A 10114-nucleotide genomic window follows, 5' to 3' on the forward strand; every position below is an offset into this window, starting at 1 on the left:
AAAGTGTCAGTTTCTGTGGAAGAAACTCTTCAAAGTGGGTAATTTCAGAGGTCCTCGGTAGCAAAGATTAAACAGTGGTTTAAATGGTGTTTTTTTCCTCCAGTGTTTATCTGCTAAAAATGATATCGAGAACAACTGAAGTATTCAAACTTAATAATGAGCGTGAAAACAGGGAAGTGAATTGGAAAGGTAGCCATTTTTCCTGATTCTTTACACCACGCACTCACGTCTTCCTATTAATCTTATATTTTATCTCATACTCTTTCTAAATAGTTCATTTTTAAAAATTTGTCAATAAGGGCATTTTTTACAGATTCAAATATTTCATATTAAGATTTTGATTGGTGTTCAACATAGAATTTATAAAAATATGTATTAAAGATCCACAACTTATCTGGGAAAGGTAGTCATGAATTGTATTTTACTTATTTTAGTTATTTTTGGGCATAGATTAGATTGTTAAATTTTTGTAGGCCAGGGTTTGGTGCCTAACACGTTTACATGCTTTTGACATGTAAGACTGCAATTGACTCCATGAGCATGTTTTTCTCTGCTCATGAAAACGTGGTCACCTGACTTTAATGAGAGATAATCCTGCCCACCTGGGATGCCAGGCCTCTGGGGTCCTGGCCAGCTGCAGCCTTCTCTACTATCGTGGCCTTATCCACCGTCCAAGCCTCCTGGCCACACCTTCTGTCCAAGGAAGAGTGATTGCTGTGTAGAGGTTCACGTGAGATGATGCACCTGTGCTGGACAATGGTTCCCCAGTACTGACCGCTGCAGTGTGTCCAGAGCAAAGCCTCTCAGGTCCGTGCAGCCTGCCAGATGGCCAGGATCTCAGCAGGGCTGCTCCCACCAGCACCTGTGAGGTGCTGAGCGGCTGACACACAGCCATCTTCTCCTTGGAGCCACTGCCCTGAGGACCAGGCGGGGTAGACCAGAACCCTGCACTCTGCCTAAACTCCACCTCTGAGGAGCCTGCCAACTTCAGGACCATGCTTCCATTTTACACGTGAGCATAAAAGTTGTAAATATCTCCAGTGAGTTCTAGAACAGAAAGCACAGACACCTCCGGATATGTGTGCTGAACTCTGAAAACAATTGTCCCGTGAAGGAAACCGATTCTCTCCCCAACTCTAAAGGTGGCTCCGGCCTCAGGGATCCATGCTCTCATTTTACAGACGAGGAAACCCAGGCCCCAGAGATGGAGGGTCTTGTTCTTTCGCTGGGATCAGAGAAAAGACCAGAATCCAAGGTTCTTGTCATACAGCAGGATTTGCCATTGATTTGCATTGATTTCTGCTCAGTAAAACACAGTGCTTCCGACGTGGCTGCAGAGAGCCCTGATTTTCTTCGTCCTGCTTTTGAACCAATCACCCATCACAGAGCAGATATTGACCTATTGTTTCACTTTGTAGTTTTGGGAAAGTCACACTTTGATCTATGTCATAGCAGGGATATTTCTCAGGGAGGTACTGCCCCACGCATGTAGCCGGTAAGAGCTCAGTTGGGGTGCAGCTTTCACAGGGGACACCCGGCTGGCATGCCTGTCATGCTCCCCAGAGAAACCAGCTCTCCCCAACATGCTGACCTGTTATCACCCAGACAGGGAGGACCCAGCAGTGAAACCCAGGACGACCGAGACTTGCCGTTGGGAGCCAGGCTGCAGAACATTTCCTCAAGACGAGCCTCCTGTCCTCAGAATTTGGCTGTTAAGTGCCACTTATTTGCGTGTGGTTTAAGATCTCAGACTGTAATTAATCTTCCCTTTGAACCGGACAACTTTGCAAAGTGTCATTGCCCATCAGTTGTATTGAGCAGGTCTCCTCCGGACACCGACGCATTGAGGGTTCGTGATCATATTCATAGCTTTTCCGTCACATCCATTAAAGGAGCTCAGACACGGGGCTGCTGAAACCTTTGAAATTCACAGATTTAGCGACACGGTCAGATTATTTTTCATAACCCTGGTTTCTTTGTCAGAGTGTCATAGCCAGTAGAGAGCTGTTAGATTCCTACACATTTACAAATCTCTTCTCAGCTTCATCTCACTGCTATTTAATACCACTTTGCTCGGCCCCTGTGCTTACGAGCTTAAAATACCTTCTGTTGGAAGGAACACGGACTTACTGTTATTATGGAGGAGTTTCGGTGAGATTTCCCCCAGCACAGGCTGACAAGCTGCCTGGCACATTGTCATTTATCATTGTACACTAGATCTGTCAACTGGAGAAACAATCTCAATAAAAAATTTCTGCATGAAATTACTTTGCCGGAGAAGAAACTGGTTGTGTTTCGTGTGTACCGATCTGTGTCTCTGTGTCGTTTTGTTTTTTTCCTTCTTTCTTCTTCTTCTTCTTCTTTTTTTAATTTTGGCTGTGAAAGGTACTTAATGTACCAAAAACAATTTGTACAGACATTATTTTACCAATTGAAAGTGTGAGCGCCGTGCTGGGGCCCCTCGTGTAACTGTCTCTAATACATTTTCACGCTGTGCTCTGACGGCTTCATTTTACAGTTGAGGGGCTCACCCACTCCATGCTGTGTGAGAAATGGGACCCTCGGCACTCGGGTCCACAGAGTGCACTTAGCACGTGAACAACAGGCCGCCCAAGTCGGAGCCTTAAAGCATCTCCATTCCCGTGATACTTGACGCAAACTGGGGCTTGCTGGATCTTTGGTGTCTCTGGAAAGCACAGCACAGCCACCGTGTGCAGCAGGGATGCCATCTTCCTCCGGAAGGGTGTGCGCCCCGGGGTCGGCCGCAGCTGGGCAGGTGTCCCAGGGGAGAGTCTTCGGAGCTGACTGCACCCAGGCGCTCGGGGGCCCTGTCCAGCGACAGCCGTCCGTTCTGCAGGGAAGGCAGAAATCATTTCTGTGGATCATGGATAAGCCCCAGTTGCTCTTACATTTGTTTGGTTTCTTGTGTGAGTTCAATAACGAGAAAAGACTCTGAGGTCCACAGTCCGTCGAACCAGCAGGGGCAATAATTGCTGTGAAATGATGTTTCTAGACAGCTGGGAGGGAAAGATCAGCCTCCCAGGCCCTTGTTTTCCACTCTGTCAGGTTCTCACCCCGCGATGGATGTGTTGTTGTTGGCGTCTGATGCTTCTGCTGACGCCCCTGTCAGAAAATGAATTTTTCACTCCCCACTTGGTTGACTCGATTCGTAGGGTGGAACTCTGTCAAAAAATGCCACTTTCAAGCTCGCTGTCTCACTCGTGCTGGAGATGCTGAGGCTGTCGGAGCCAGCCCGCTGGGCCCGGCCTTTCGCCCCGAATCCTACGCCAGGTCTTACATACGATGCCCACTGAGATGGGATGTTCCACCTGCCCTTCTAATGCCAATTAAAGTTTACAAAAGCCACTGGTGTCAAAATCCATGCAGAACGCAAAATATTTCTAAGAAGAAAAATGGAGGCTTTGCTAAAAGATGGAGTTGGGGATAGACCTTATTTCTGGTGCGCCTAGATTGGTTTTTAACATTTGTAAAATGCTTTTGCCTTTAGTATCTATAATAACTGACTTGTGATGTAAGAAAACTCATTGAGGCCAAGACAGAAAGGCAAAGGTCCAAACCAATTCACCGTAAAGTCCGGGAGACATGGAGAACACTGTTTTGTCCTGGCCCAAAGATGGATCCATCTTTGATGGATCTATACTCTTTTTACAATGGCAATAGTAATACTAATCTACAATCGCATCAGTAACGCGGAAATGAAAGAAACTAGCAATTGTTTGTTCGACAGTACGCTTTGATGTCAGTTGTTTGTCCCACAGACCAGACACTCACTGCTACTGTTGGAGTCGCCCTCCCAGGACATACCAGTTGTTGACAGGCCTCAGGCTCAGGGCTACGGAACAAAAGCAGGGGCAGTGTCCAGCTATGCCTGGGCATCCTGCTGACAAGCCTAGGGGAGGCAGGAGGCCTGCGGAGGCACTAACCTCCCCAAAAATCATTTCTGAAGCAAGAGCAGCCAGTGCAACTAAGGCTGGGACAGGAGTCCACACACAATGCCAAGCCCGAAGTGCACAAGCGTCAATGTGTCAGGGAGCTGCTCCCTCCCGAACCCCGAGCGGTGCCTAGTCCAGCAGGCTGCCTGGTCGAATGGCCACTCTCCTGTCTGGGGTCTGGGGTCCAGGCGGAGCAATTCCAGGGGTGGCGGGAGGAAGCCGTCCACAGTGGAGGCTGAGCCCCGGTGGACTCATGAACCCAAGATCACGTGTTAATCGTCCAGTGTTGGGCACAGGGCAGAACCAATGTTGTGAAGTGAACACAGAAGAACAGGTCAAAACCCGAGACTCAGACATCTGGGCTTGAAACCAGATCTGGGCAGGAGAAGGGGACTCTGAGGAGACAGGCTTTAGAAGGAAGCCCCTCTTCTGTGCTGTGTTTAGGCTCAGCGTGGTCGCAAACTCCAGAAGGTCCTGACGCTGTCAATGGACTGGAACAGTTGTTCCCAGAGAGAGAGGCAGGAAGGGCAGAGCTTTTCTTTCTGACTACTACTCTGTCTTCCACTAAGCTATTTGCTCAAACAGTATCTACCACATGCAGAATAATATGTAATTAAAGGAGGTATATAGGCTCTGATGACCTGAATATTTCTTTTTACAGTATTTCCATTAAAAATTATGAAAATTTTTTTTTCTTCTTCTCAACTGTAAGGCATGTGTACCCACTGCAGATTGTATCATATTTTCCTGAAACAGTGTGCTCTCTTAATCCAAAATATGTTCCTTTCCTTTAGTCCAGGAAAAAAAAATATCTTTTTGTTTGTTTGTTTTGAGACAGGGTCTTGCTCTTTTGCCCAGACCAGAATGGAGTGAGGCGTGGCCATAGCTCACTGCAGCCTCAAACTCCCTGGCTCAAGCCATCCTCCCACCTCAGCCTCCCAAGTAGCTGGGACTTCAGGGAGGCACCATTACACCTGGCTAATTTTTAAGTTTTTGTAGAGATGGGGTCTCACTATATTGCCCAGGCTGGGCAAACTCCTTGACTCGAGATCCTCCCTCCTTGGCCTCTCAAAATGCAGGATGACCGGTGTGAACCACTGTGCCCAGCCAAATGTCATATTTTAAAAAATCAAATTTAGATTTCTTTCCCAAGGAATAGATAAAATATTATTAAAAGCCAGACGGTTCTTGAGACCAATGAAGCAGCAGCGGACGCGGCCGTACTCCCCAGGTTCCACCTCCTGTTGAGAGGCAGGGACAGCAAATGCCCTCTGAGGGCCAAATACAAACCAGCAGATATTTCTGTAAATCACAGTTTTGGGGGGACTGCAGCCCGGACCATTTCTTTTGTATTATCTAAGCCTGTTTTCACGCTGTAACACTAGAATTAATTATTTTCCACTGAATGTGGAAAACCCACAAATGTTTGCTCTCTGCCTCTTCACAGAAAAAGCATGCCAACCTGTGATCCACAGGAACCCATTTTCAAACCCAGAAGCTGTTTCATCTGACTTTTGGCTTCTGATACGAAAATCATATCCTCATACTGTCTTCTGTTCTCATTTCAGACATTATCCATGGCATCCGCCCAAGGAAGAAAAGTTAGCTCTCTTAACCCTCCCTATAAACACACAAGTACACATCCTCCCTCTTCATTCTCCAAATACACATTAGGATACTTTTGTTAAATCATAATTAATAGAAGCACTTTCACACGGTTGTATGCTTCCTCACTGCTGACCTTCCTAGTACAGATGCTCTTCCTTGCCAATTTCTTGTTGTCTTGGAATTAATAATTGTCTTTTCATTAGCTTACTCTTCTGTGTGCTTATCAATAATTCACCTCTAACATTTCTGACAGGATCCTGTATTTTCTCGATATGGTCAAACTGACAGTCATATGTCAGTGCCACTAAAGCGCTTTTATTCCTCCAGAAGATCTCCACTGCGGCCGGGGCTGCAGGCGCCGCGTGACTGTTATTCTCTTCTGCACCTTCCTCATGTCTTCTTGTTAAATGTTCCCTTGGCCTCTCTGTGCCTGGTGTTTCTTTTTGTTTGTTTGTTTGTTTCTTTTTTTTTTTTTTTTTTCTTTTTTGAGACGGAGTCTCGCTCTGTCGCCCAGGCTGGAGTGCAGTGGCCGGATCTCAGCTCACTCCAAGCTCCGCCTCCCGGGTTCCCGCCATTCTCCTGCCTCAGCCTCCCGAGTAGCTGGGACTACAGGCGCCCGCCACCTCGCCCGGCTAGTTTTTTTTTGTATTTTTAGTTGAGACGGGGTTTCACCGTGTTAGCCAGGATGATCTTGATCTCCTGACCTCGTGATCCGCCCGCCTCGGCCTCCCAAAGTGCTAGGATTGCAGGCGTGAGCCACCGCACCCGCCCTTGTTTGTTTGTTTCTTTTTTTCAACTTTTATTTTAAGTTCCAGCTCCATCCATGTCCCTGCAAAGGACATAATCTCATTCATTTTTATGGGTACATAGGATTTTGTGGTATGTATGTACCACATTTTCTTTATCTAGTTTATCACTGATGGGCATTTGGATTGATTCCATGTGTTTGCTATTGTGAATAGTGCTGCAGTGAACACACATGTTCATGCATCTTCATAACAGAACAATTTATGTTCCTTTGGGTATATACCCAGTAATGGGATTGCTGGGTCAAATGGTATTTGTGCTTCTAGATCTTTGAGGAATTCCCATACTGTCTTCCACAATGGTTGAACGAATTTACACTCTCACCAACAGTGTAAAAGCATTCCTTTTTGTCTGTAACCTGGCCAACATCTATTGTTTTTGACTTTTGATAATCACCATTCTAACTAGCATGAGATGGTATCTCACCGTGGTTTCGATTTTCGTGGCTCTAGAGATAAGTGGTGTTGAGCTATTTTTCATGTTTGTTGGTCACATAAATGTCTTCTTTTGAGAAGTGTCTGTTCAGGTCCTTTGCCCACTTTTTAATAGAGTTTTTTTTTTTTTTTTAATTGTACACTTGTTTACGTTCCTTGTAGACTGCCTGATGGATGCAAAATTTTTCTTCCATTCTGTAGGTTTTCTGTTCACTCTGATGATAGTTTCTTTTGCTGTGCAGAAGCTCTTCAGTTTAATTAGATCCCATTTGTCAATTTTTACTTTTGTTGCAATTGCTTTTGGTGTTTTCATCATGAAATCTTTGCCCGTGCTTATGTCCTGAATGGTATTGCCTGGATTTTCTTCTGGAGTTTCTTTGGTTCTAGATTTTACATTCAAGTCTTTAATCCATCTTGAGTTAATTTTTACATAAAAACCCAGTGTTTCTTAGCCACAGTGTTTTCTCTGTTTGTGTTTCCTCCAGAGGTGTGTAGGAGTTAAGTTTATTTAGTCCTTACATGTCTTCAAAATGTCCTTATCCCATGTTCATACTTGGTCTGGGTATAAAATTCTAAGTTTTAAATAAATTTTCCTTGATAATTCTGAAGGGTTGCTCTGTGTGGTTCAGTGTCCAGTGATCCTTTGCAGAGATCTGATGCCATTCTAACACCTCACCCTTATTCTCCAGAAGGCTTCAGGACCCTCTCACCCTCCCTGGATGAAAGGCTCCATGGACCTCACGTAAAATTCTCTCTCCTGGGTAGCTGCTCTGCCTGTGTGGTCCCTATGGTTCTTGGAGATTTTCTAACTTTATTTCTGTGATAATTTCCAGTGGTCCATTGTCTCCTTTTCCCCTTGATTTTAACAATGGTAACTTCTGCATTGTCTCAGAACACAGAGCTGCAGCTTGAGGTGGGCAGATCTTTGCAGCCGTAGGATGGGCCACGGGTGGTCATGCAGGGGGTCGTGTGCCCTCTCTGCTGCCCCAAACTCTCTGTGCTCAAGCTTCCTTCAGTTCCCCGTCCTGCAGATGCTCTGCTTGGCTCCATGTCAGTCCTTCCAGCACCTTCTGCACTCCCGGCCTTATCTCCAGGTCCCCAGCCCTGACTGCTTAGGGATCCTCCCCAAGGCAGCTTGCTGCGCATGCTCAGGCTTGAAATAGACCTGAAGAGAGAGAGGTGCCAAGCCTGCAGCAGGCCAGGTCCAGGGAAGTGGTCCCACACAGAGGACACCACTAGCTTTCTAATTCCTATTAAAAAAAAAAAAGCCTAGAGCAATGTAATTCACTAAAAGCTCAAGAAGATAGAACACTAATATATTCTTTGTTCTTTTATTTCTTTTAAAATGCCTTTTTCATTTATCTTTTCCCAACTTCTTCAACTTCAAAGCAACTATGGGACGACATTCATCGTAAACAAAAACAGCTGAGCACAACAGCAGTTTACAAGTCTTAAGTGAAGCAAACATATCAATCATCTTGTTTTGATTCAATTACTCTGCTCTTTTGCTTTCAATAATAAATGAATCAAGTTTCATTTCCCTTCCCTTTTATTGCTCAATGAAATCTGTGTTTGGAGAGGTGGTGGACGAGCTGAAGGAGACGGCAGGAGACATGGGCTCCTCCAGCTGCACGTGGCCTGTGTTCGCTCTCACATCTTTGGCTGGCTGTGTTGAGAAGAGGATCCTTGCTGGCTAAGCTGCCAGGAATGTCTTCATTAATGATTTTTGGCCAATTTAGGAGGAGGCTCTACTTTTCTTCCTTTGAGCTATATTCTTAGCCCCTGTCTTAGTAAAAATATATGAGAATTATTTAGAAATCAACCAAGACCGCCTCATTCAACTTGCAGATAGCCCCAGTCTGGAGGTGCTCACCCCACAGACAACAGTTCCAGATTTTAAAATTGCCTGCATAGACCTTATTAGTGTATCAACAATGATACATGAAAATAGAACCTGCCTAAATATAAAAAGTTATAATTATTTGTTTAGGTCTGGGGTGAAGAAAAAGTGATGTGCTGAAAGAACTAGAATGGTCTCTGCAGTGTTTCTTATTACTGTTGATATTTTGGAATATTTGTTTAAAAAACAGAAGCAAAGTACTCATATCATGAAAATTCCATTCCATTTTGCACCTTTTTATTACTCTTTATATGCTAGGTACTCTGCTAGGTACTAGCGAAAAGACCTACAGACATGGTAGGGCCCTTCCGCAGCTCCTCAGTGGTGGGCAGTGTCTGGGGTGAGGGGTGGGCAGTGTCTGGGGTGAGGGGCAGTGTCTGGGGTGAGGGGTGGGCAGTGTCTGGGGTGAGGGGCAGTGTCTGGGGTGAGGGGCAGTGTCTGGGGTAAGGGTCGGGCAGTGTCTGGGGTGAAGCCGTGGGGAGGGCAGTGTCTGGGGTGAGGGGCGGGCAGTGTCTGGGGTGAGGGGTGGGCAGTGTCTGGGGTGAGGGGCAGTGTCTGGGGTGAGGGGCAGTGTCTGGGGTGAGGGGCGGGCAGTGTCTGGGGTGAGGGGCAGTGTCTGGGGTGAGGGGCAGTGTCTGGGGTGAGGCCGTGGGGAGGGCAGTGTCTGGGGTGAGGCTGTGGGGAGGGCATGATGGTGCATTTGCCCTTCACTGCCTGCAGATTCTGGGGATCTGGACACGTAAGGGAGACTTTCTTAAATCCTCATGACTCCCTACGTGTGTACAAAGAGAAAACTCAGGAAGAATATAGAGGGTTCCTCAGTCAACGCTCTGTCTGATAGGTTGTCCTACCGAAGAAACCTCCAAATATTTTAAGTATAGTACGCTAACAAGTAAGATTAAAAGTGTAAAACAGAGGCCCCACACCCCAGGCTGTGGTGCTTGTCCGAGGCCTGGCAGAAACGGAGCTGCACAACACAGTGGGAGGTGAGTGGTGGGTGAGCAAGCAAAGCTTCACCTGTATTTGCAGCCGCTCCCCATCACTCTCATTACCGCCTGAGCTCCACCTCCTGTTGTATCAGCAGCAACATTAGGTTCTCACAGGAGCGTGAATCCTATTGTGAACTGCACATGGGAGGGATCCAGGCTGAGCTCTCCTCATGAGAATCTAATGCCTGATGATCGGTCACTGTCTCCCGTCACCCCAAGATGGGACCGCCTAGTTGGAGGAAAACAAACTCAGGGCTCCCACTGATCCTACATTATGGTGAGTTGTATAATTATTTCATTACATGTTACAATGTAATTATAATAGAAAGAAAGGGCACAATAAATGTAATGAGTTTGAATCATCATGAAACCACCCTCAACCCCGACTATGGAATAATTGTCTTCCATGAAACCAGTCCCTGG

This window comes from Macaca nemestrina, chromosome 19 (assembly GCF_043159975.1).
Source record: "Macaca nemestrina isolate mMacNem1 chromosome 19, mMacNem.hap1, whole genome shotgun sequence".
Taxonomy (NCBI): Eukaryota; Metazoa; Chordata; class Mammalia; order Primates; family Cercopithecidae; genus Macaca; species Macaca nemestrina.